Source organism: Cervus elaphus, chromosome 18, assembly GCF_910594005.1.
Source record: "Cervus elaphus chromosome 18, mCerEla1.1, whole genome shotgun sequence".
NCBI classification, from domain to species: Eukaryota; Metazoa; Chordata; class Mammalia; order Artiodactyla; family Cervidae; genus Cervus; species Cervus elaphus.
This window is the reverse complement of record NC_057832.1, coordinates 28906560-28934478: the sequence shown is the minus strand read 5'-3', so window position 1 is coordinate 28934478 and position 27919 is coordinate 28906560. Positions and strand designations below refer to the sequence as shown.

General features: G+C 34.9%; 1 protein-coding gene and 1 long non-coding RNA gene across 15 annotated transcripts in view; one reads left to right on the top strand and one right to left on the bottom strand.

The window, feature by feature from the left end:
• Nucleotides 1-27919, bottom strand: part of PHF14 (PHD finger protein 14) — a 203732-nt gene that overhangs the window by 81535 nt on the left and 94278 nt on the right. The gene's annotated exons all lie outside the window — the stretch shown is intronic.
• On the top strand, nucleotides 2000-5962 carry LOC122674845. Of its 2 annotated transcripts, none has more exons than XR_006335057.1 (3): nucleotides 2000-2110; nucleotides 2344-2505; nucleotides 5856-5962. It is a non-coding gene; the product is annotated as an uncharacterized LOC122674845 (long non-coding RNA). The 2 variants fall into 2 exon arrangements; XR_006335058.1 differs by having other exon boundaries at nucleotides 2027-2110; nucleotides 2341-2505.

The following is a 27919-nucleotide window of genomic DNA, read 5'->3' as shown; positions in this document are numbered from 1 at the left end:
AGGAAATGGCAAACCATTCCAGTATTCTTGCTGGGAAATTCCATTGTTTTAGAAACAGGTAATAAACTCTGGAATTGACAGTTTAATTTTCAGATAATAATAATACATGCAAGGGAACAAAGACCACAAGAAATTTTTCTTTGTCTCTTTAATATGTAGGGTTTTAAAGGAAAAAAATCCAATTTAACAGTAAATGAATCTTTTGGACACTTATTGTGTTCTAGTTTCTAACTCTAGTTCAACCAACAAATAAAGTTAATGTATATCAAAATTGTAATTGATAAAAATAAAAAATCAAGAAGAAAACAGTCTAATTCCAAATCAAACTAATCTTTTTTTTTTTTGGCCAAGCTGCATGGCTTGTAGGATTTTAGTTTCCTGACCAGGGATTAAACCTGGGCCAAAGGCAGGAAAGCACCAAGTCCTAATCACTGGACTGCCAGGGAATTTCCCAAACTTTAATTCTAAGAGTACTACAGGGTAAGCAATGAGGTGTAAAGGAAGCAATGCTATGCATATTTTATGCACATATGTGCTTATATTTATTTATATAGAGAGTAAGTTATTCTTACTTACCAGTTAAAAAAAAAAGAGGTTTAATGAGACTTAAAAGTTTGCCCATTTATAACATGTCTATCTGATATTAATAAATCACACATAGTTACCAAAAATTGTTTTCAGGGATTTTTAAGATGGCCAAACAGACATCAGAACAAGAAGATCTAAGTTTTCAAAGTGAGCAGTTTTATATATGGGATATAATACTTCTTCTATAATGGGTGCAGAATTTAAAAAGATGTGACTGTGAAGATTAAAGCGCAAGAAATGTATGAAGAATTAAACTCTTTGTACCATTTACATCCAAGTGACCAGACTACATCAATAAAATGTCACAGAATAAAGTAGCTACTGTCACAAAAGGAAAATACGGAAAATCAACGACGTACAATGACACAACACTGCAAAAGATTTAGTATTTCCAGTAAGTACTTAAACAATGAAAAGACTTGTGCAGTTAATCCAGATGGAGTTATATTCTTCAAATTAAAATGAACCTAAAATGATCAACAGTCCAGACAGTAGAATAAAAGTGTTAAAAAGTATAAACATTTTATTAAAACTAATAATATTGTTTGTAGGGCATGTAAAGACACAACTGTGCACTATAATAGTATCTTTATAAAGAGTAGGATTATTACAAGAAGTTAATAACAGAACCTGTAGAAACAGTGTGATAATGAACACTGAAGTCGCGAAGTCTGGGTTTAAGCCTAACTCATACTAACCAAGTGATCTCTTAAAAACTATCCACCCAAACAATCACAGAAAGATTACAGTATGCCAAGTTTTATTCTGGCACTTGAGATAAAAGTATAAATCTTCCATTAAATTCACAGTCTAATGGAAGGTCAAGTGAACTGAAGTGTAAGACTCTATACAGGAGAGATTTAATACAAAGTAACAAGCATTATTAGCATACAGGCCTGCATAAATTGTCAATAAAACATATGAGGTAGACAGACTATCTTTGCTTGATTAGTAGGAGAGAGCAGGCTAAGGAAAGGATTAACAAGAGAAAACACTAACAAGATTAAAGCAAGTGTTACAAGGTAAATAGGAATTTATCAGGAAGAGAATATGTGGAATAAAATTTGAAGAAGTACAGAGGAGTTTTTTAAAAGAGTATATCAGAAAAATGTTTTGCTGGCATTTGGCTATACCATTCAGAAACTAAGTGGAGAGTCTGGCTAGAATTAAAAATTTGGGAGTATTCTGAATTAAAAAAAAGAAGACATCAAAGATGAGATCACCAAGGACCGTGTAGAATGAAAGAAAAGAAACTTGGACAGAGGTTTAGGAAGGGCAACAAGTGCAAAGGTAGAGATGTCCACAAAAGGAATACCCAGAGAGACAGACATGAACTTGGGCAAACTGCAGGAGATGGTGAGTGACAGGGAGGCCTGGTGTGCTGCAGTCCATGGGGCTGCAAAGAGTCGGACATGACTCAGCAATTGAACAACAGCAGCAACAATCCAGAGAGACAGGAGAATATCTAAGAGAATGGCATGATTTGAAAGCTAGAGGAAAGCAATCAACTGAGAAATTGAAGGTAATTATAGAAGAGCAAGAAATAATCAGAGTCATGACGAATGGGATCCAGGGGGCACTGGTAGACACGATAGTTTCAGAAGGAAAAGGGAACACCTCTTCTACTCTACTGTTATGAAAAGAGAGGAAAGGGTGGTGGAAGACACAAGCCTATGGATATAAGTAAGTTATAGCTTCCATGTCAGAAAGTTTAGGGATTTCTGTCTGATGGTTTCTGTTTTCTATGTAAAGCAGGAGACAAGGTCATTTGATAAATATGAAAGAAGAGAAAAGGTGATGAGATAAGGAGCATGAGAAGAATGGAAACAGGTGCTCTCAGAAATGAAAGTTCAAGCTGACTAAGAAAATATGGAAGGACTGCCAGATAATACTGAGGAACTAATTTATAATAATCAGGTATGTTAAAAAATATATACATACATAGCAATTAGTGAATTATTTATACCTCAGTAGACATATGCTTTCACTCTGTTTATAATTTTGTTCCTTAACTAAAGTTAAAATGTGCACAAAAACTTACTTGAGCCACTTTTAGTGTCTTCTTTGAGGAAGAATTTTTATGTTTATTATATTTCACTTAAATATGTTTTCCCAAGAATTAGCAGTTTCTCAGTAAAAGTTTGTGCAAGATTTTTATTGGCTTAGGCCAACTAATCATAGTCATTTTTTTTAATATTTAATTAGCCTTTTTGTGTGTGTAGTCAATTAGGACTATATTTTTTTTTCATTTATTTTTATTAGTTGGAGGCTAATTACTTTACAATATTGTAGTGGTTTTTGTCATACATTGACGTGAATCAGCCATGGATTTACAAGTATTCCCCATCCCGATCCCCCCTCCTACTTCCCTCTCCATCCAATTCCTCTGGGTCTTCCCAGGGCACCAGGCCCGAGCATTGGACTGTATTTTAAAGTGTAAGTAACTTAAAATTTTGTAAATTTTTTTAATGTTTTACTCACAATCCTACCATACTAAAAAAAAAAAAATAGCATGTTTATTTCTTGCTCCCTTCCAATCTCTAGGTATCTATTATGTAACAACTGAGGAGCATATACTTATATTCTAAAATAGTTTTCTTCATTCCCATGTAATTATCTTGTAATCTATAAAAGACATATATTTTTTGTTCTACTGATTTGCTAGACTTAACATTCCCCTCCCATACAATGTTTAATCTGCTTTTATTCTGGGATTTGTGTGTTTTGAGTATGGATAATTTTACTACTACTAATATGGCTATAAATATTCTTTAAATACTTTTCTTTGAATATTTTCTTGTGATAAAATCCAAAGAGAAAGATCTTCATGGTAAAACTAAGAGCACATATAAAACTAGCACAACTAAAATAGTACAAAATTACATTTTTCCTCACTTCAAAACAAAAAAGTATAATGACATATAAAATATACAATATTTATAAATTACATACTTTTAAATGCCTGAAAATAACAAATATTTTTATTCTCACTAATTGTCAGTGTTTGAGTCACTTGACAATTTGTAAGACAGTCAAGTTAGAAAATAGACTCTTGTGTGTATACGTCTGCATGTGTGTGTAACCAATACAAATTTCTTTCTAAAGTTAATAATGATAATTTTACAAAGTTAAATGTTATTCTGAAGGAAACAAGCAGTATTCTACCAGAAGTTAAAACTTAAAGAATTATGCTCTACAAACAGTAATTATCCTGAATGACTTTATGTTAAAGATGTATATTTTATTTTTTTACTTTTGTTTTTGTCTTCATTCAACTTTCAGAAATCATCATAATTTTCCTAAATTATTGATAGTTGCTTTTTTAATTACATATTTAAAATGCTTACCCAACACAGAAAAGAGTGCTAGAGTTAGTCTTACAAATCTAACTATGCACGTCACATAGGCACACACATACAAATGAAGATATTAACAGGAATGAAATAATCTGGAGATTAATTACCAAGTGAGAGTAATAAGGGTCAGAGAGGTAGCTCATAGGCATTATCCAAGTCAGCAAGAGCCACTGAAAGGATTAAGTGCATGGGGAAAGACAGCTTGGACGCCGATCACTGGAGCAAAACAAAAAACTATGGTACTATAACAAAGTACCTATAACAAAAGACAAAGCAAACGAAACAAACAAAAAAAAAAGGTAAAGAAAGAACCAGTGTCTTTCATTGCCATGGAATTACCCCAGGAATCCAAATTAGAAATTCTCAACCTATTAATAATTTTCTTTCACATTAAAATGGAAAGGAAATCCAGATTGTTACAAATTACAAAATAAAGTACAGTTTTATATCCTCTACTCTGACTAAAATTGTATTATGATCTCGTCAGATTTAACTTAACTGACTCTGTACTGCCCAACCAGTTAAAATTAACAAAAACCAATGGTTAGCACACATATTTTCAGATTAAAGAAAATTCAGGTTTCAATGAAGTAGGAATTATCCTTAGAAATACTAGAGGAATGTGAAGGGTAATAAAACTCGTCTAAGAATTTAAAATGTATCTTAACTCATAGAACAATAGAGCCATGAAGAAAAAAATGAACTGAATTACTATAAGTTACATTAAAGTATGACAAAAACTACCATCCCAATCTAAATAAGATTTCAACATTTTGTATATAAAAATAACATTAACTAAGCCAAGTTCCCAGTAATACCTGATATTACTCTTAAAATATTAAATACAAATGAATTTAATTAATATCTATAGATTCTTTATTCTCTTCAGCTATGTAGGGAACCTGGGACTGGAAAAATTAAAGCTAACTTAAATATCAATATATGGTACTGGGAGATGGGAAGGAGGTTCAGGCGGGGTGGATACATGTACACTTATGGCCTATTCATGTTGATGTATGGTAGAAACAAACACAATAATGTAAAACAATTATCTTCCAGTTAAAATTAAATAAATTTTAAAAAGATACAATTACTGAGGGTTTTAATGTGCATAAGCCTTTTTCTTGGATTTTTATTCCTTTCTGTTGGTTTCTTTGTCTAGCCCTACACTAATAATAAAATAAAACCAACACAACATTGTAAAGGAATTATCTTCCAATTAAAAATAAAAAAATATTTTTTTAAAGATATGGTACTTATACACTAAGAATCATGAATTGACCAAGACATACAGACTAAATATAAATGATTGAGAAGTCCCCATTCCAGAGAAAAACAAGAGATCATTTTAGATAAAAGCAAGTTAAAGTTGGGGCTTCCCTGGTGGCTCAGACGGTAAAGAATCTGCCTGCAGTGTGGAAGACCTGGGTTCAATCCCTGGGTTGGGAAGATCCCCTGGAGAAGGAAATGGCAACCCACTCCAGTATTCTTGCCTGGAGAATCCCATGAACAGAGGAGCCTGGCAGGCTACAATCCATGAGGTCACAAAGAGCTGGACATGACTGAGTGACTAACATAACATAAGTTAAAGCTGAATCAAGATGGCATGAAATTAAATGAAAGTTTTAGGAAGGAAAACTAGGTTATATCAAACTGTGAATAACTGAAATGAAGATTAAAAACACTGAGGTCAGCTGTGGAAGACCTTAGACCGTGTTTTAGACTCTGGATTTACCTTGTAACAAACAAGAAGCTTCTGGACAAATTTAAGTACAACATGAACAAATTCTTTAGACAACTAGATGGAGACTGGAGACATTCAAACTACTGAAGGTGCTGGTTACTATAACAGACTAAGAGGGAGTTGATGAAGGCATATAACCTCTGTTTCTATTCATTTAATCCTCACAGCAATTCTATGAGATAGAAACAATTACTATTCTCAGTTCATAAATGAAGAAACTAAGGCACAGAGATCACTGCAGATGGTGACTGCAGCCATGAAATTAAAAGACTCCTGCTCCTTGGAAGAAAAGCTATGACCAACCAAGACAGCATATTAAAAAGCAGAGACATTACTTTGCCAACAAAGGTCTGTCGAGTCAAAGCTATGATTTTTCCATGTGGATGTGAGAGTTGGGACTATAAAGAAAGCTGAGTGCCAAAGAATTGATGCTTTTGAACTGTGGTCTTGGAAAAGACTCTTGAGAGTTCCTTGGACAGCAAGGAGATCCAACCAGTCCATCCTAAAGGAAATCAGTCCTGAATATTCATTGGAAGGACTAGTGCTAAAGCTCCAAAACTTTGGCCACCTGCTACAAAAAGCTGACTCACTAGAAAAGACTCTGATGCTGGGAAAGTTGAAGGCAGGAGGAGAAGGGGATGACAGAGGACGAGATGGTTGGATGGCATCACTGACTCAACGGACATGAGTTTGAGCAAGCTCTGGGAAATGGTGGAGGACAGGGAAGACTGGTGTGCTACAGTCCATGGGGTCACAAGGAGTTGGACATGACTGAGTGACTGAACTGAACTGAAGGCACAGAGATTATATAACTTACTCAAAGCCAAAATTAATATCTGTTGGCTGAGAATTTGAACCCAAATAATTTTGTTCCCAAACACAAGCATTTTAACCACTGTTCTGCCCCTGACAGGAACTAGAGTAAAACACTGAAATAGGAAAAACAAAAGCTTTAAGAAGGAATGTTGGTTACCAATGTTATTAAATGCTGGAACAAGACCAAAAAGGAAGAGTACTTAGAAAATTTAAATGCCTTTGAATTTAGCAATTCAGAATTTATCAGTGACTTCTTCAATTAAAACAATATTTTTGTCTTTGTAATCAACCAACAAACACAAATTCAATTTCCTCGAGGTCCAATCACCAAACACTATTAATAAGGTCCAAAACATTACATAAAAAGTTACAAAATTGAAAAGAAGCTTCAACTTGCTTGAAAATATGCATTCTCAATATTTAAAAAGTTACAAAATAATCTCTGAAAACATTGTTTTTAAATCAAAAGAATTTGACATATACTAGTAAAGCAAACTAACATTTTATGCCAATACAAAAATATAAAATAAAACTATTTTTTAAATGACATAGTATCTCTGCAGGTCTTTAAAAATATTTCAAGCAAAACTGCACATAGATCATCCAAAGGGCAAAGACAAATAATATGCACTGCCTGACTAGGTAATGTATGAGATATTGGTTGGTCATATCATAATAACACATATTAGTTTCTTCAGACATAAATTTCATAACATATAAAACTTGAAAGTTCAATTTTGCCAAAAGTATCATTAGCAAGCAAAATACACACACATACACACAAAATACCTGAATGAAAAGGCCAGTAACCTATATCAAAAATATGTGATAAATTCATTTTTAAAAAAAGAGAAAACATCTCAATAAGGTGGCACAAGATATGGAAAGACAACACATAGATCAGAAAATACAGATGGCTAATCAATATATGAATCAATAGTCAATCACACAGTCACAAAATGAAATCAAAATGTCAATTTCTATCAACCAAATTTTCAAAAACTTATGCAATAACATCCTCACACAATTATGTATATTGGGAAACGATACAATCATATATATTAAAATGTATAATATGAATGTGGTTTGTTCTAGAAAACTCAATTTGGGATAGAAATCAAACAAAAAATGAATTTCCATTTATAGATAAGTACTAATAAATTATGGTTTATTGTATTATTTTATTGCTATTTAAAAGACTGGTTTAGTTCTATATTTACTGAAAAAGTCCATTATGTGTTTTCAAGTTTAAAAAAAAACAAGGGAAGTTTCAGAGTAAAGTCTACAATAGCTATAAAAGGGAGAGAGGGAGGAAGCCAGCCAATATGCCCTGAATATTTCCTCTGCACTTAGAAGAAAGAAGTATGGCTGATTATACACTAATTGACTATGTCTGTTACCTCAAATGGAAAGGGTTTTGAGGAAGCAGGGTGAAAATAACATTTCTTTGTACCCTTATTAAGCAATTAAAAACAACATATATTGCATTAATACTTAAAAAACAATCTGTTAAATTAACAAATATGCTCTAATCCAGTATGCCGGTATCTCCAAAATAAAAGGCTATCTGTATATGCCAAACATTTATTATACTGATGGCTTTTGTTTTTTCCAGAATTCTATGTGTATGTACGTATAATGTATGTATACAGTTTCTTCATGAACATGTTTAAATTTCATAATTATTTTTAACTATGTTAGAAAAGATTACAATAAATTATGCAAAATAGCATGTCATAAAGTATCTTCTTATATATTACTTACATAATGTTACAATCCCCCAAACAATCATAAATTGAAGTATTTCAGGTCAAATAATTCTGCACGGAAGGCTGCCACAAAAGGACTTCCCATCTTCCTGAGAACGCGCACAAAGCATCTCTCGCTTCTGGGAAGCCTTGCTCTACTCCTCCCTACTTGCTGAAACCTACCCATTCATTCACAGATCCATTGGCTCTGCCGGCTACCATTGTTTCTTCTTCTACAATGATCTTATTGGGTAATCCTATACTATATCTACTACTGTGGGCAGGAATCACGTAGAAGAAAGGGAGTAGCCATCAAGGTCAATAAAAGAGTCTGAAATGCAGACTTGGATGCAATCTCAAAAGTGACAGAATGATCTCTGTTCGTTTCCAAAGCAAACCATTCAATATCACGGTAATCCAAACCTATGCCCCAACCAGTAACGCTGAAGAAGCTGAAGTTGAAAGGTTCTAAGAAGACCTACAAGACCTTTAGAACTAACACCCAAAACAGATGTCCTTTTCATTATAGGGGACTGAAATGCAAAAGTAGGAAGTCAAGAAACACCTGGAGTAACAGGCAAATTTGGCCTTGGAGTATGGAATCAAGCAGGGCAAAGTCTAAGAGTTTTGTCAAGAGAATGCACTGGTTATAGCAAACACAGAAGAACTGTACAAAAAAGATCTTCATGACCCAGATAATCACAGTGGTGTGATCACTCACCTAGAGCCAGACATCCTGGAATGTGAAGTCAAGTGGGCCTTAGAAAGCATCACTACGAACAAAGCTAGTGGAGGTGATGGAATTCCAGTTGTGCTATTTCAAATCGTGAAAGATGATGCTGTGAAAGTGCTGCACTCAGTGAAAGATGATGCTGTGAAAGTGCTGCACTCAATATGCCAGCAAATTTGGAAAACTCAACAGTGGCCACAGGACTGGAAAAGGTCAGTTTTCATTCTAATCCCTAAGAAAGGCAATCCCAAAGAATGCTCAAACTACTGCACAATTCCACTCATCTCACAGGCTAGTAAAGTAATGCTCAAAATTCTCCAAGCCAGGCTTCAGCAATACATGAACCAGATATTCAAGCTGGTTTTAGAAAAGACAGAGGAACCAGAGATCAAATTGTCAATATCTGCTGGATCATCGAAAAAGCAAGAGAGTTCCAGAAAAACATCTATTTCTGCTTTATTGACTATGCCAAAGCCTTTGACTGTGTGGATCACAATAAACTGTGGAAAACTCTGAAAGAGATGGGAATACCAGTCCACCTGACCTGCCTCTTGAGAAACCTGTATGCAGGTCAGGAAGCAACAGTTAGAACTGGACATGGACCAACAGACTGGTTCCCAATAGGAAAAGGAGTACGTCAAGGCTGTATATTGTCACCCTGCTTATTTAACTTATATGCAGAGTACATCATGAGAAACGCTGGGCTGGAACAAGCACAGGCTGGAATCAAGACTGCCGGGAGAAATATCAATAACCTCAGATATGCAGATGACACCACCCTTATGGCAGAGAGTGAAGAGGAACTAAAAAGCCTCTTGATGAAAGTGAAAGAGGAGAGTGAAAAAGCTGGCTTAAAGCTTAACATTCAGAAAACTAAGATCATGGCATCTGGTCCCATCACTTCATGGGAAATAGATGGGGAAACATTGGAAGCAGTGTCAGACTTTAATTTTTGGGCTCCAAAATCACTGCAGATGGTGACTGCCCCATGAAATTAAAAGATGTTTACTCCTTGGAAAGAAAGTGATAATCAACCTAGACAGCATATTAAAAAGCAGAGACATTGCTTTGCTAACAAAGGTCTGTCTAGTCAAGGCGATGGTTTTTCCAGTGGTCATGTATGGATATGAGAGTTGGACTATAAAGAAAGCTGAGTGCCGAAATATTGATGAACTATGGTGTTGGAGAAGACTCTTGAGAGTTCCCTGGACTGCAAGGAGATCCAACCAGTCCATCCTAAAGGAGATCAGTCCTGGGTGTTCATTGGAAGGACTGATGTTGAAGCTGAAACTCCAATACTTTGGCCACCTCATGCGAAGAGTTGACTCACTGGAAAAAGCCCTGATGCTGGGAGGGATTGGGGGCAGGAAGAGAAGGGGACGACAGAGGATGAGATGGTTGGATGGCATCACCGACTTGATGGACATGGGTTTGAATAAACTCCGGGAGTTGGTGATGGACAGGGAGGCCTGGCATGCTGCGATTCACGGGGTGGCAAAGAGTCAGACATGACTGAGCGACTGAACTGAACTGAATACTAACAGTTCCCATTATCTGAGAATTTTCAGAAAACTGATTATTTCTACATAACAAATTTCTGTGGCTTTCCGGTCATAATGATGGAGAGTTGGGAGGGAGAAAGGGAAGGAAGAGGAGGGAAGATGGGAAAGCAAAGGAGGGTAAGAGGAAGGGAAAAAAGAAAAAAAGGAAGGAAGTGAAAAAGAAAAGGAAAGCAAAAGAAACTTGCTGAGTAAGGCATACTTTAATTATATCTCTAACAAAGGGCCAAATCATTTTTAGCTGAAAACATAGGGATTTATATCCACACTGCATATTATTCTAATTAGTTCTTTTGATCTATATAATCATTTAAAGATAAAGAACTGTTCAACTCAATGTAAACCCTCCCATTCTGAGACATCTGCAAGAAAGAGTAGCAGAATTAAAATCCATCAGGCAACTAAATATAATCGACGATAGAGTTCATAAAGAGTGATGGTCTCCTACTAAAGCCAGCTGGGAAAATGGGCAGATTGAGCAAGAAATTTCAAGTTAAATTTCCATTTCTTTAGTTGAAATTGCGCCTTTTATGAATATTCCTATAATCCCAGGGATTCAGGGGGACCAAAGTAATGTTTAGTCAAATACTATCTGATGTATCTTTTTTCAAAAGTGAGATACTAAGAAATATGTATGTGCAAAATACATTTCCAAGGTTTTTGGTTTTGTTTTTTAAATTATTCTGTGATGGGGGCCCATATCCAGGCACTCCATACCAACTCTAAAACAGAGTCCAATGATGTACAAGTGTTACAAAATATATTTTAGTAAGTTACTTTCTTTTTCTCAGCATGTTTCCATAGGTGCAAAAAAGTTTTATGTGGGACAACTTTATGACTTCATTTCCAACAGAAATGTGCCCTCTCAAAGTTAACAGGTATTGATCTTTAGACCAGTGAGTCTATAAAATCAGCTCTAATAATGCACATCTAAAGTGACAATAAAAAGTAGGCTACTTTCTGGTTACACGTAATAGGTGAGGTCTATGTAATTACTAAACAAAGCTGTCCTGATTTACTGACATGTCATTTCTGATCAAGAGTTACCAGGAAGAAAAAAGGAGTGGGGAGGACAATGGAGAAAAAAATTAACTTGAAAGAATAAAAACACTGCTTTAAAGATATAATAGAACTAAATGATTTGTGTATCACAGTTAACATAAAATGTAAAGGGGTAATAGTCATGTTATTAAAAAAATTTAACTTATTTATTTTGAAAACAGATTCCTATAATAGAATTCAGTGCTTGGTCACTCTTCCCCTACATTCCTATCCTAAAGTTTGGTTTCTTTTTAATGAAAAAAAGGAGTCAGCAAAACAAAATGCCACCATTAAATCATTCTGCAACATTTTGTGTCAAAAATGTAATGGGAAATGCACACATCAAGGGAAAGGTTACTGTTCTTCCAGAACATCTTTTCACTTGGTTCACGGCTCATCCTTCTACATAACCGTGCAGGCACTACTGACAGTTTTCTCTCTCGGTTTAATGTGGCATTTGAAGGATTATGGCATTTTCAGAAACCACAGTGCAGTGATTTTAGTGGTTATCTGACTGAAAGTGATACTGCGACTCAGGGTAACTGCGCTGTTTATGTGCAGTGGTAAAAGTCAGCTACAAACTCATTTCACATTATCAACCTAATTCTTGACTGCATTATTTTCTTAATAATACATGAGGTCAGTTTAGAAACTAACACCGGAATTAGAGAAAACTCCATTTAAATGGGAGCCTGCTGTACATAGGTGTACTAGATTTAATTTTAAATCCTAATAACTGCATTGTTATAGAAAGAGTTAATTCAGAAATTGATAATCTTAACTCATTTCAGTTTAGCATAAATGTAACTGAAACTGTTTCACAAACAGGGTTAAAATAAACAATTAAAAGGAAAATTCTTGGAAATTAAAATCAAAAGAAACCATATATCATACATGTAAATCAATTAAAAACTGTAAAGATACAGTAAATGAGATATGCTATAAATACCCAGATAACATTTTAATCAAATATTTGAATAGATTACTTATATTAATATATTTAAAGTATATTTTAAAAGCTCAATCTGTAATATTTTATTTTATAGAATTAAGAAAATAAAAAACTTTTCAGATTGAAAGAAAACAGTTTCTACTATAAACTATTTCTCTCAAACCTACATCTCAGTTAGTAAAAAATGAAAAGTGGCTGCCTTAAAATTAACTCATATGCTTCTGGTAAGCTATGACCTATAAAATGTATAATTGACAACAAAATTAGAAAAATAATATGGATTAATACAATAAAAAACAGCACTGTTGGTAGGAGGTTTGTGCTGTCAATTTTTCAAAATCCCAGACTGCTGGGTATTTTTCATTTCTGAATTTCATTCTCTTCTCCTTTAGTGTGAGATATAATGAAATCACAGAATATGAAAATTAAAAGGGATCTTTAAATATATCTAATACGTTGCTTAATTTATGAATGAGATAGTTTCCAGAAAAGTTGTCTGCATCCTCAAGGTGACACAGTCTTCAAACTCAGGTTTAGTCCTATACCCTCCACCCTCATTTAACCTGGTTAGTTATCTAATTAAGTTTTCAAGTGAGGTTCATTTTTTGAGCCTACTAAGATAAACATTCAATGCACTATCACTGCCAAAGACAGACTGTCCTTAATAAGCAAGAAAATTATATTCCTGGTTTTCCTAATTAACAACTTTTTCATATATGTTAACAGCATTATATGGAAAATTAGAGCTGTAATAATGACATATACCATATCTAAATAATAAGTGAATAGGGTAAAATGAGGGAAAAATGAAGTTTGATAACTTACTTTTATCCTTATTCAAAAAATAGAGATAGAAATATGAAAACATTTGTTTAAATACAACAATGTTATAATTAATACACACACATTCACACATGTACATTTTAAAACCTAAACAAGATCACCCTAAGGTTAAAGAATTCTGAGGTTATGTATTTCTGAGATTTAAGTCTCAGTTTTATGTATGCTAAAGAATCAACTAAATGATGCAAAAACTTCCCAAGTGGGGAACAAACTGACATTTATTTTATGAAGATTCTGAAATGACAGTGTTCTTATTTGCTCACTGAATTTCAAAGGACCGCAATTCTTTGTCTACTAACTTGTATTGTTCTACTCATTTAAATAATCTCTCTTCTCAAAAACAAAACCCTCAGATCACAAGTAATTAAGAGGCTGACTACAACAGAGGTAAATCTGTTTTTCAAATTTAATCTACCAAATGCAAATATACTGCACTTGTGATCTCTTTTTTTCACAACTGGTGGTTAATACAAATACTCACCTCTCTAAAATTTCACATCATTATGCCTATAAACTCAAGATTTCTTCAGTCTATTGTTAGAGTGATGCTGTTGTGTTCTTCAAGATAACACAGAGGGACTACAAAAGCATTTAGTAAACAGATGACCACAATTAAAATGACGAGTGACCAAAAAGGTAAAGATAAGATGCATCACACATTTTCACAAACAGCAACTTCAATTAATATATGCAACATTATGTATATGATTTAAGTATGTACACATATGCCATTTTAATGTGTATACATATAACATAAATACAATGTAAATATATTCATATACCCTTCAACTTGAAAATTATTTGTAAAAGATGTAACTTGCCCCTGAAAAAAGGATAGAGTATATTTCCTTAAAAACAAAAGTCCCAGAGATAAACATCTACAAAGGTCACATTTATTGAATCCTATGCCTCTCACTTAATATAAAATACAAATGAAGAATAATCACATCTAAAGTTAAAAACAAAAAGTTATTTTAATAAGTCCTTTTAATATCAAAGAAAATCAAATAGTTGGAACAATAAAGATTACAGCACTATAGTCTCAAAGAACATCAAATTTAATTAAAAAGAAAAAATTCAAAACAGCAGATATGATCCCAAAAGGGATGTCATCATTTAGCCTGAAACAAATACATTTATCAAAGGCAAGTTTTATTCTACCAGGGAGCTGAAATGTAAATCTATGTTGAGTCCGTATGAGCTAAGAGCACAGAATCTGAGGATCAGTTTCACTACTTTCTTTTGGGAAGTCATTTATGCCTTAGTTGCCCCATCAATTCAATGGAAGCAATACGACTGCGCACCTTATAGGGTAACTGTGAGACTGAATGATTCAATATGTACATATATATATATATATATATATATATATATATATATATATATATATGGTATCTGGTCCATATAGCATTATATAAATGGTTTATTACAGTTGTTTGCAGATATAGGGTATTTATAATTCCCTAATTACCGTGCCAAGCCATCTACTTCTTTTATCTCAACTAATCCTCCAACAACCTCTGGGTTAGGTACTATAGACTATGGTTATTTTACAGATAAAGAAACCAAACCACAGAGAACATAAAGGCAGAATTCCCAAATAACAGAAACAGGTTTTAAATCCAGGTGGCTGGCTATAAATACCCATTTTTAATTGTTCATTATATAGAACTGTTTCCCAAAATGTAGAAAGACTCTGAAATTTAATAACATTTAGGTTTTTCACATAAATTTAGCAGGTTTGCTTTAAAAATATCCAATGTAAATATCATGCTGAAGAAGGAATAAAATGGGATAAGTTTTTCACATACAATATTCACTTTAATTAGAAGTATCTATTTCATTAAATTCTTTTCTTAAAGAAACATTCAATGACAGGTGTTCAAGCTGGTATGGCAGGCTTTATTTAGGACCATCATGATAGATTTAGGAACCACTGCATTGGGATTTTATACTGGGGCAGAAAGACTTGGCCAAACTCTGAATACAGTATGGCCAAGAAGGAATTCATAGAAAAAGTGCATGGTGGGGATGAATGGATAGAAAATTAATAAGCGGAAATATCAGTGCTAAGGGGGTTCTGGCTAAACTGACCTGAAAGAATTTTTTCTTAAGATATGCCTGGGTGATCAGAATGGTGGAGACAGAGGAACCTGATCAGATACCTCAGGTGATCAGACTTCAAGGGCGAGATGTTCTGCTTAAACTGACTGAGCAGGCTTCCTGCTAACACTGGACATTACAAGGAAACATACAGATGAACTTCGGAGAAAGTTCAGTAACCTGATTAAAGTTTAGTCCAGCAAAGAATCTTTGTTGCCTTTAACATGTTAAAAAAATTGTTTTGAAAAAACAACAAAAACTAATTTTATTTAATCAAACATGTGTAAAAATAATATTAAGATAAAAAATGGATTAGGAAAGGAATAGGCTATGAGGAAAAAGTGACAAGAGAATATTTGCAGTGGTTTTCTGAGGGTGAGGGTGAGCATGGGATATGGGATACATGGCATATGAAATCTTCCCCCAACCAGGGATCAAACCCATGACACCTGCATTTGGAGTGCAGAGTCTTAACCACTGGACCACTGCGGAAGCCCATAAGAGTAATATTAAAATGAAAAAAATGGATCAGGAAAGGAATAGGTTATGAAGAACCAGTGACAAGAGAATATTTGCAGTGGTTGTCTGAGGGTAGGGTGGGAGCTAGGATTGACAGGGAATAGGCAGAGCACTTTTTGAAGTAATGGAAAATTCTCTAAAATGGGACTCTAATAGCTGAATAGTTCTATAAATTTACTAAAAATTGTAACAGTCTACATTTTAAATGGCTGAATTTGTACAGTATGAAAATTAAATCTCAATATAGTTATTTTTAAAGAGAAAAAATATTTGCTATACCAAGGGAACTGGCTTATTTTCCAGTCTCTTCAGCTAAATGAGAGAAAAGGCAACAAGAATGATTTCCCCTGTAAGAGACTTAGTCAAAATATATGTATACTCTACATAGTTACAGGATAATCTAGAAAGAGATTCTGAAAGTGTGTATTTACAGGAGAGCCTGTGAGGGAATGTAATTTAGTATAGATATGGGAACTTGTAACATCACATATGATTATCAGAGGTAGTCTGTTAGAGCTCAGAGATGATATAGCCTGACATCTTTTCTATTCAAATAGAAAAACAGAGGCCCTCTGAGATTCAGCAACTTGCTAGAACTGGTAAGAGACAAGCTTGGACTAACTGAGGTCTTCTAATTCTCAGTGAAGTAATCATAGTCAACCAGAAACCCATATTTACCTACCCTTTTTGTTGTTTGCTACAAGTATATACTATTTTAAAGTTTGTTTTTAGCAAGTAAAAATGAAAAAACAAATCAATTTAGACCTAAAGAAAAGTCTTTGCTCTCAAAGAATGACACTATTTCAGTGTATACGGCTGAAATGCATACAGACTTAGCAGTGCATCAGTAAATAATTTAACAAAAATTTACTCTGATTAACTTCCTGTGCCTTATTGTAGAATAGAAGACTATGAGAATCATCATGAATAAATGGAAGGCCTCACTTAATCCAGTGAAAAAAAGTAATTCATAGATAATTTCTAAGGAATTGGATAATACCAGGATGTGGGATTTTATGTGGATCTTAAGGACAATCAAAGTAAGAAAAACATCATTATGGGATCATATAAGTCTGGAAGGATACATGAAATAAGTAAATACTGACCTAGTCTTAGAAGAAAGAAAATATGGTTGAAATAGTATAGGAAGCCGGAAAGTCTCAAGCAAACAGTTGTAGTGCCCATCCAAAAGATAAGCATACTCAAGAAGCAACTGACAACTGAAATAAAATCAATAAATTGCTTGAAAAACACAGCTTACCATAACTAAAGTAAGACAAAAGAAATAGTTTTCAATAGCTCTATTAGCTAAATATTTTAAAAATCAAGGGACGTCCCTGGTGGTCTAGTGGTTAAGACTCTGTCCTTCCAATGGAGTGGATGTGGGTTCAATCTCTAGTTGGGTTACTAGGACCCCCACATGCTGCATGGGGCAGTTAAGAAATAAAAAGTAATAATAAATAAGTAAAGATTTTTTAATATGAAATTAATTACCAAAAACCTGCCAACAAAGAAAATTCTAGTCCAGAATGGGATAAAATAATAGCAAATGAAATAACTGACAAAGGATTAATCTCCAAAATACACAAGCAGCTCATTCAACTCAATACCAGAAAAACAAACAACCCAATTAAAAAGTGGGCAGAAGACCTAAACAGACATTTCTCCAAGGAAGATATACAGATGGCCGATAAACACATGAAAAGATACTTAACACTGCTCATTATTGTAGATATGCAAATCAAAATACAATGAGGTATATCACCTCTTACCAATCAGAATGGCCATCATCAAAAAAATCTACAAACAATAAATGCTAGAGAGGGTGTAGAGAAAACGGAACCCTCTAGTACTGTTAGTGGGAATGTAAATTGATACAGCCATATCAATGTAAATTGATATGAATACTGTATAGAGAGTCCCTAAAAAACTAGGAATAAACTACCATATGACCCAACAATCACACTACTGGGCTTATACCCTGAGGAAACCATAACTGGAAAAGACACACACACTCCAGTGTTCACTGCAGCACTATTTACAATAACTAGGACATGGAAGCAAACTAGATATCCATCAACAGATGAATGGCTAAATAAGCTGTAGTGCATATATACAATAGAGTATTACTCAGTCATAAAAAGGAACACATCAGTTCTAAAGAAAAGGATGAACTTAGAGCCTATTATAAAGAGTGAAATAAGTCAGAAAAACAAATATCATATATTAACATATATATATGAAATCTAGAAAGATAGTACTAATGAACCCATTTGCAACTCAGCAACGGAGACACTGACCTAGAGAACAGGCTTGTGGACACGGCTGAGGAAGGAGAGGGTGGGATGAATTGAGAGAGTAGCACTGAAAGATGTACCTTACCATGTTACATATGGTAAAAGAGATAGTCAGTGGGGATTGCCGTATGACACAGGGCACTCAAACCCAGTGTTCTGTGACAATGAAGCAGGTGAGATGGGATGGAAGGTGGGAGGGAGGCTCAAGGAGGAGGGGACATGGGACATACGTACACCTATCGTCAATTCATGTTGATGTATGGCAGAAACCAACACAATACTGTAAAAGCAATTATTCTCCAATTAAAGTTAAATTTAAAAAAAAAAAAAAAAGAAAACTCTGGTCCAGATGGTTACATTTGAGGAATTCAATGAAAATTCAATGAAGAAATAAAAATCAATCAATAAATGCTTTTAAAAAATAGAATACTTTCTAACATCTTCTAGAAGGCCAGTATAACCTGATAAACAAAATCTGATAAAGACTTAAGAAATTGTAAGAATAATATTTACATGAATAGAGACACAAAACCCTTATCAAAATACTAGCAAATGAAATCCAAATATATAGCTCAGGAGGGCCTTATCCCAGGATTGTAAAGTCAATACAACTTTAGAGGTCTCCATCCGTGAAGGATGGAAAAGCTAGACTGAAAAACTGCTTGTGCACCTACTTGTGCCAAGATCTCCTTATTGAGAGGTCTTAACACTTCTCACCACTGACTCTCTATTTTTCTATTTCCTAGCCCTTTCTCTTCTTCTTCACTCCAGTCCCTGGGTCCATTAAACAGCAAAAGCCTTCTGATTTTAACCATAACATTTAGCTTGGCTTCTGATCCTAATAACTACCTCAACATCTGGCAGCTCTCAACACCTGCATAAACAGTTTTTTAAAAAATCTTATTTAAAAATTCTTATACAATAGCATCAAAAACATTAAATACTTAGGAATACATTTAATAATAAACATGTAAGACTTCTACAATGCAAACTATAAAAACATTGATGAAAAAAATAATGGATATCCGAAAATCTGAACAAATGTAAAGATATACCTAGTTCATGCATCAGGAAACAATTCTGTTAATGCTCCCCAATATTAATGCTCCCCAAATTCATCCACATATTCAACACGAAGCTAATCAAAATCCCAGTAGGAGTCTTTTTAAACACTGTGGTTAAATATATGTAAGATTTACCATTTAACTGTTTTTTAAGTGTACATTTCTGACACATTAAGTATATTCACACTGTTGTGCAAGCATCATCACCATTTATCTCCAGAACTTTTTCATTTTACACAACTGAAACTCATTACCTATTTCAAACACTAACTCCCCAGTCACCCTGCTCCTGGCAACCACGATTCCACTTTCTGTCTCTATGAATTTTACTACTCTTAAGTATCCCGTATTAAGTAGAATCATACAACATTTGTCCTTTTTTGACTGGCTTATTACAGTCAGTATTGGTCTTCAGTGTTCATTCATGTTAATGGCATGTGTCAGAATTTCCTTCCTTTTTATGGTTGAAATATATCCTGAGAGCTTCCCTGATGGCTCAGCAGTAAAGAATCTACCAGCCAATGCAGGAGACGTAGTTTCAATCCCTGGATCAGGAAGATCTGGAGAAGGAAATGGCAACCCACTTCAGTATTCTTGCCTGGAAAACACCACCAACAGAGAAGCCTGGTGGGCTAGAGTCCAAGGCATCACAAAAAGTGGGACATGACTTAGTGACTAAACAACAACATGTATGTATCATATTTTGTTTATCCATTCATCTATTAATGGACACTTCTTTACACCATTTGACTACTACCAATAGTGCTGCCAGGCTTTCATGGTAGCTCAGCTGGTGAAAAGCTGCCTGCGATGCAAGAGACTCTCAATCGATTTCTGGATCGGGAAGATACCCTAGAGAAGGGACAGACTACCCACTCCAGTATTCTTGGGCTTCCCTGGTGGCTCAGTCAGTAAAGAATCTGCCTGCAACACAGGAGACCTGGGTTGGGAAGATCCCCTGGAGGAGGACATGGCAACCCACTCCAGGATTCTTGCCTAGAGAATCCCCATGGACAGAGGAACCTGGTGGGCTGCAGTCCATGGGGTCACATAGAGTCAGACACGACTGAGCGACGAAGCACATACAGTGATAATGCTGCCATGAATATGAAGGTACAATATCTCTTTAAGCTCCTGCTTTCAATTCTTTGGGGTATATACTCTCTAGAAGTGAAATTTCTTTTTCTCCACATCCTCCTCCAAACTTGTTGTTTTCTATTTTTGTTTGTTTAATAATAGTCATTCTAATGGGTTTGAAGCATTGTGGTTTTGCTTTGAATTTCACTAATGATTAATGTACAGCATCTTTTCATATGCTTAGTAACTGTAGAATTTTTTTGGAGAAATGTCTGTTTAAAACGTCTTTTGCTCATTTTTAATCAGTTTTTTTCATTGTTGTAAATGATTTATTGTTCTTTTTACACTCTTGATGTATGATTTGCAAATATTTTCTCACACTTTGTTGGTTGCCTTTTCACTCTGTTGGTAGTTTCCTTTGACACAGACATTTCTAACTTTGAATGAAGTCTAACATATATTTTTGTTGTTGTTGCTGGCCTGTGCTTTTTTTGCCATCATACCCAGGCTTTCTTCCTTTTAATAAATATGGAAAGCTCTTTCTGACACTCATAGGAAAATGCAAAGGATCCCAAATAACAAATGAGCTTACGATAAGGCCTCAATAATCCAGACATTAGTACTGGCCTAGAAATATGTACATAGCTTGATGGAACAGAATACAAAGTCTAGAAACTGACCCTCGTTTAAAAAGTCAATTAATAGCAACTTAATGTAGAAAGGAAATGCTTGCCAGAAATTTATTAGAAAATTGGTGCTAGAAAACTAGAAATCCACATGGGATAATAAACAAACCTTCCTTAACTCTACCTGAAGTTAAACAAAAATTAACTTCAGATGAACCACATAATCTCAATATAAAAGATAAATCATAAAGCTTTTAGAAGAACACAAAGATAATTTTTGTGACCTGGACCTAAGCAAAGACTTCTTAGATAGGACACAAAGGTAATAATCATAAAGTAAAAAGTTGCTAAACTGAACTTAGTAAAATTAGTAATTTCTGCTCTCTAATATCATTAAAAAATGAATAAGCAGGCCATAGATAAAGATTGTATGTTTGAAAAACATGTATTTGCAAAATAAAGAGTATATTAAAAACTCATATAAACTCAATACTAAACATACAACCCAATTTTTTTTTAATAAGCAAAAGAATTAGCTCACAAAGGAAGATGTACAAACAGCCAGTGAGCATATAAAAATGTGCTCAACATTATTATACATCAGGGTAATGCAAACTAAAACAACAGTGACATTCCCTCACACATTCATTAAAATGGCTGAAATCAAATAAAAACTAAACATGCCATTTATATGTTCTATAAGAAGTAACTTCAGGGGAAAAAAAATAAAGTGGTTGCCTTTGAGAAGAGGGACACGACTCTTGAGAGTGATAAAAACTGTTCTACGTCTCAACAGAAATGGGGGTTACATAAGCACATCATAAAAATTTTTGTTACATGCTTTTCTTAAAATTCACCAATTTATTCATTTAACATTTATGCATTTCACTGTTCGTAACTTAACCACACACACACACACACACACACAAGCAACTACTGAACTTAACAGATTTATTTTTTGCAATGGTTGGGGCTGGCAATTCTGAAACTACTTCCTATATATTCTAAGCTTGAGCAAATAGGAAAATATATTGTCCTGAAATCTAAACTGGATAAGACAACTTATAAGTACATTTTTATATTTCTATGAAATATTTCTGTGAAATATTTCTATTTCTATAAAAATGTTTCTATGAAACTATTTCAGCTCGTTACATCATTAATTCAGAATTTACAACCTTTGGAATGCTTAACTATTGTTTCTGTAAGTAGTTTACAGAGTCTAGATTTAAAAACACTGAGCAAAGCACATGTAACTAGACTTCTATACAGATACAGCCATTTTGCTTACTTCAATTTTAATGTCTGTTGTCTACATCAAAATTATTAAGATCATATTTTGTCAAAATATCTATTTAAAAAATATATCAGATTGGGTGACACATAATGAAACTTTAAATAGTTGCAATGTTTACATTTTTCCTACTTATCTTTGATTAAAGTGAAAGTCACCCAGTCGTGTCCGACTCTTTGCAACCCCATGGACTATAGCCTGCTAGGCTCCTCTGTCCATGGAATTTTCCAGGCAAGAATACTGGGGTGGGTTGCCATTTCCTTCTCCAATCTTTGATTAAAAAAAGAAAGAAAAATATCTTTGTAAATCAGTGCTCAGGCTGACTTCTTTATACATTCTAGCATTTTTCATATATTAAATGCTGGCATTCTTATAGTTTTAATTCTGGTATTAAACTGATTGAATTAGGCTTTTTTTTTTTAAGTTAATACAAATAAGTAACCAGGTCTTCAAAAATTATAATAAACTTTCAAAACTAAAGTAGACCTCACTAGGTTTTTTTTTTAAGATCAAAAAGCTTAAAAATCAATTGTCTGTTAAATAAAATGAAAATTTAGAAATATTTTCTCAAAATATGAATATAATGATGTTAAACTCTCCAGAATATGACAGAAATACGTTTCTGAAGTCTATTCAATTTTAATTTTACTTATGCATAAGGTGATGTTCGGAGAAGGCAATGGCACCCCACTCCAGTACTCTTGCCTGGAAAATCCCATGGACGGAGGAGCCTGGTAGGCTGCAGTCCCTGGGGTCGTGAAGAGTCAGACATGACTGAGCGACTTCACTTTCACTTTTCACTTTTATGCATTGGAGAGGGAAATGGCAACCCACTCCAGTGTTCTTGCCTGGAGAATCCCAGGGATGGGGTTGCACAGAGTTGGACACGACTGAAGTGACTTAGCAGTAGCAGTAGGTGATGTTGTTTGGTATTCATATCAGAATTTCCTCGAAAATCTGTTTCTATAAACTATTTCTTATAATGGTTATTCAAAAAGCAAATGTAAAGGTTTTTTAAGCAGTTAAAAAACCTAAGAAAAGGAAGTTTCAAGTCATAATTATACTCCTCTGTTTAAATTTTCAAATAATTTCTAATGCTTCATCAGTTTGATTTAGAACACTACACCTACCTTCCCTTTTGATGCGAACCTTGTTAAAAAATTAGCAAATTTCCTCAGGCTATGAGTTACAGAAAGTCTATATGTCTTTCAACATCTTGATGTGCTACTTTATCTTTGCCTTTTATGTAAAATTAGATTTTTATATCAGATTTTATATTTTTAAGCCTATTTTATATTAAAAACAACAATTAGGAAGATTTAATATCTGGCCAATGATTCTGTAACGCAACCTCCTATGAAGTGTGGAAGCCATTAACTACCACAGGGAGGAGCTCTTTGCTCAGTGACTTGGAGTAAGAACAGGAGAGCTAGAAGGATATGTAAAACATAGACTGTGCCTTCTAGATGGCCATACTTGCAAGAGAGAAAAGTCAAGTAATATTACAGCACTAACAGCATTGAGCTTCAAAAAGAGATATATCACACAGGACATAAGGGTGACATGAGGGGATATATGTTACTACATATAATTGAAAAAAGTATTAGACCTCCAAGCTTTGGAAACAATCCTTTAGAATACAGCAATTTGTACTACACCAATCACTGACTCAGGGTTACAAAACAAAACAAAACAAAACATTAAAACCTATCCTTAAAAAAAATAAAAAAAAAAAATAAAAAAACCTATCCTTGAAACTGTTGGTAAAAGTAAGGAATAGAAACAGAAGATTAGCCAGAAATGTCTTTGTGCAGGAAATGTTTTTAATAATTTGAAATTTATTAGAAGACAAATCATTTTAAAATTTCTTTGTTTCTAATTTACAAGTATCCAAATAATATACATTTGCACCATCACTTGACATTCCTACATAAATATGGAAATTTTATCATTAAGACTGATTACTATGTGATAAACTACAGAAGAAATGATAAATTGAAAGCGTATAATCAAAATAAATCATTCTAAATATTTCAGTTAGTCAGTCAGTCAGTTCAGTTGCTCAGTCATGTCCGACTCTTTGTGACCCCATGGTCTACAGCACGCCAGGCTTCCCTGTCCATCACCAACTCCCAGAGTTTCCTCAAACTCATGTCCATTGAGTCAGTGATGCCATCCAACCATCTCATCCTCTGTCATCCCCTTCACCTCCCACCTTCAATCTTTCCCAGCATGAGGGTCTTTTCAAATGAGTCAGCTACTCACATCAGGTGGCCAAAGTACTGGAGTTTCAGATTCAACATCAGTCCTTCCAATGAAGACCCAGGACTGATTTCCTTTAGGATGGACTGACTGGATCTCCTTGAAGTCCAAAGGACTCTCAAGAGGCTTCTCCAACACCCCAGTTCAAAAGCGTCAATTCTTTGGCGCTCAGCTTTCCTTATAGTCCAACTCTTACATCCATACATCACTACCGGAAAAAACATAGCCTTGACTAGACGACCTTTGTTGGCAAAGTAATGGCTCTGCTTTTTAATATGCTGTCTAGATTGCTCATAACTTTTCTCCCTAGGAGTAAGCACCTTTTAATTTCATGGCTGCAATCACCATCTGCAGTGATTTTGGAGCCCAAAAAAGTAAACTCTGTCACTATTTCCACTATTTCTCCATCTATTTGCCATGAAGTGATGGGACCAGATGCCATGATCTTAGTTTTCTGAATGTTGAGCTTTAAAGCCAACTTTTTCACTCTCCTCTTTCCCTTTCATCAAGAGGCTCTTTAGTTCTTCTTCACTTTCTGCTGTAAGGGTGGTGTCATCTGCATATCTGAGGTTATTGATATTTCTCACAGCAATCTTGATTCCAGCTTGTGCTTCTTCCAGCCCAGTGTTTCTCATGATGTACTCTGCATATAAGTTAAATAAGCAGGGTGACAATATACAGCCTTAACGTACTCCTTTTCCTATTGGGAACCAGTCTGTTGGTCCATGTCCAGTTCTAACTGTTGCTTCCTGATCCGCATACAGGTTTCTCAAGACACAGGTCAGGTGGTCTGGTGTTCCCATCTCTTTCAGAGTTTTCCACAGTTTATTGTGATCCACACAGTCAAAGGCTTTGGCATAGTCAATAAAGCATAAATAGATAGGAGCAGATACACCACGCCCAAGGTCAGGAGCGGCAGCTGCACTGCTGGACTGGCAGTGAGGAGATACCCCATGTCCAAGGGCAAAGCAGAAGCCCCAGCAAGATGGTAGGAGGGGCAAATTTACGTTTAGAATCAAACCCCATTCCGGCCAGAGATGCTCAGAGGGCTCAAATAAACCGTGTGCGCACCAGGACCCAGGGCCCCACAGAGACTGAGACAGAACTGTGTTTGAGTGTCTCCTGTGGAGGTCTGGGTCTGCAGTGGTCTGTCGCAGGGACAGAGGTTCTGGGTGCAGCAGACTTGGGTATGGCATAAGCCCTCTTGGAGGAGGTCGCCATTAACCCCACCACAGAGCTGCCAGAACTGACATAGGACTGGGAAATAGACTCTCGGAGGGCACAACAGAAACCTGCGTACCAGGACCCAGAAGAAAGGAGCAGTACCCCACAGGAGACTGCCCCGGACTTGCCTGTGGGTGTCCGGGTGTCTCCGGCAGAGGAGTCACCTGCTGCAGGGTCGGTGGTGGCCTGCTGCAGGGTTGGGGGCACTGAGTGCAGCAGTGCGTGCAATGGATCTTTTGAGGGAGGTCACCTCTATCTTCATTGCCTCCATCATAGTTTGGCCCCAGGTAAATAGCAAGGAGGGAACACAGTTCCACCCATCAACAGAAAATTGGATTAACGATTTACTGAGCATGGCCCTGCCAATCAGAACAAGACCCAGTTTCACCCTCAGTCTCTCCCACCAGGAAGCTTCCATAAGCCTCTTATCCTTATTGATCAGAGGGCAGACAGACTGAAAACCACAATCACAGAAAACTAACCAATCTAATCATATGTACCACAGCCTTGTCTAACTCAATGAAACTATGAGCCAGGCCGGGTAGGGCCACCCAAGACAGACAGGTCACGGTGGGGAGCTCTGACAAAACGTGGTCCACTGGAGAAGGGAATGGCCAACCACTTCAGTATTCTTGCCTTGAGAACCCCATGAACAGTATGAAATATTTTAGGCAATCTATTAAATGTAGTCAATTATTATTAAGAAAAATGAAACTAAGTTTTATTTTTTTTAAGTACTTTAAAACAATCTATTAGTATTTAAAGTGATCTTATGTTCTATGAACATAGAGTTACAAATAAGATTTGCTCTCTTAGTCTAATCGAATCTCTGGGGAATAAAACACCCCTTACTATGACCCAGGCAATCTATAAACCTCCAAAAAGCTCAAACAGGAAAGGTAATTATAAATTGAAAAATCTGAATTATCACAAAGACCAATATTTGACATAATTGATAAATATGAATTTGTGTTTGTGTTCCTAGTAACTTATGATACCATCAAATTGTTTTGAGGAAGGCACTCAGAAGCCAGATGTTTAAAATGCCAAATAAATAAAAGTGCTAATAACAGTGTTAAGAGACCAAATAAACATCCTAACCCTGTAACCAAAATGGTTCAATACCTATATAATTTGCCATATACTCAAACAAGGAAGAGAATATAGTAAACATTTAATGGTTTAGACTTAGCTATAAAAGTAAAACAGCTGCACAGATCATTTCCTACCCTCAATGCTTCTAAGTAATGGCCACAATACAAGGTAAAACCAAAGATGTTATTTAAGAGGACAATGGATTTTAAGGATCTTCATTTTAGGAGAACTTCTTCCTCTCTCCTATCTCCCGTTAAGTAATAATATGTGTCCCACTGAGTTTACACAATTAAGATAAAATTTGAAGCCTAAAATTTTGGTCTTATTCCTAATTTGATAGTTTGACAAAGATGTTTGGAGAACAAAAGCCAACCTACCTCTAAAATTTATCTTTTGAAAATAAAATATGTTCAAGAATAATAATCACTTTATTTCTTTTACATTAATATATCAAGTAACAATTCAACTTTGTGATTCCTAGTCCTTTACCTAATCCACATAAAAAACCACTGCTCTTTAGCAACATGAAAGTAATCCTCCTTTATTAAGTTCTTTAAACATTTTATCATATACTGAGTGAACAATTTGTTCTAGGAATAAATTAGAATAGTAAATGTTTTTAAATTAATTCAGCAAAGAATAATGTCACTACTCATATGGCAAAGTCACTCATTTGCCACGCATTTACTGAGAATTAAATGTCCCAGGAACTGAGGAAGCAAAACCAAGTAAGATATCACTAAGAGCTCAAAAGTATCTCCAACAAGGAACATTCATAGCAAAAAGATAAATATCCCCAAAGACCTCATAATTTGAAGACAGTTTCAATTTGCCCTTTAGCATTTAATTGCACTAAATAACATAGAGGAATATATTTTCAATTGGAAACTTTCCAGCTAAATTTTAATTAAGTTTAAAAGTAGATGGCAAAAAAGGAAGCACTATTTTTTTTTTAATTCATATAATAATGTAAACCATCTT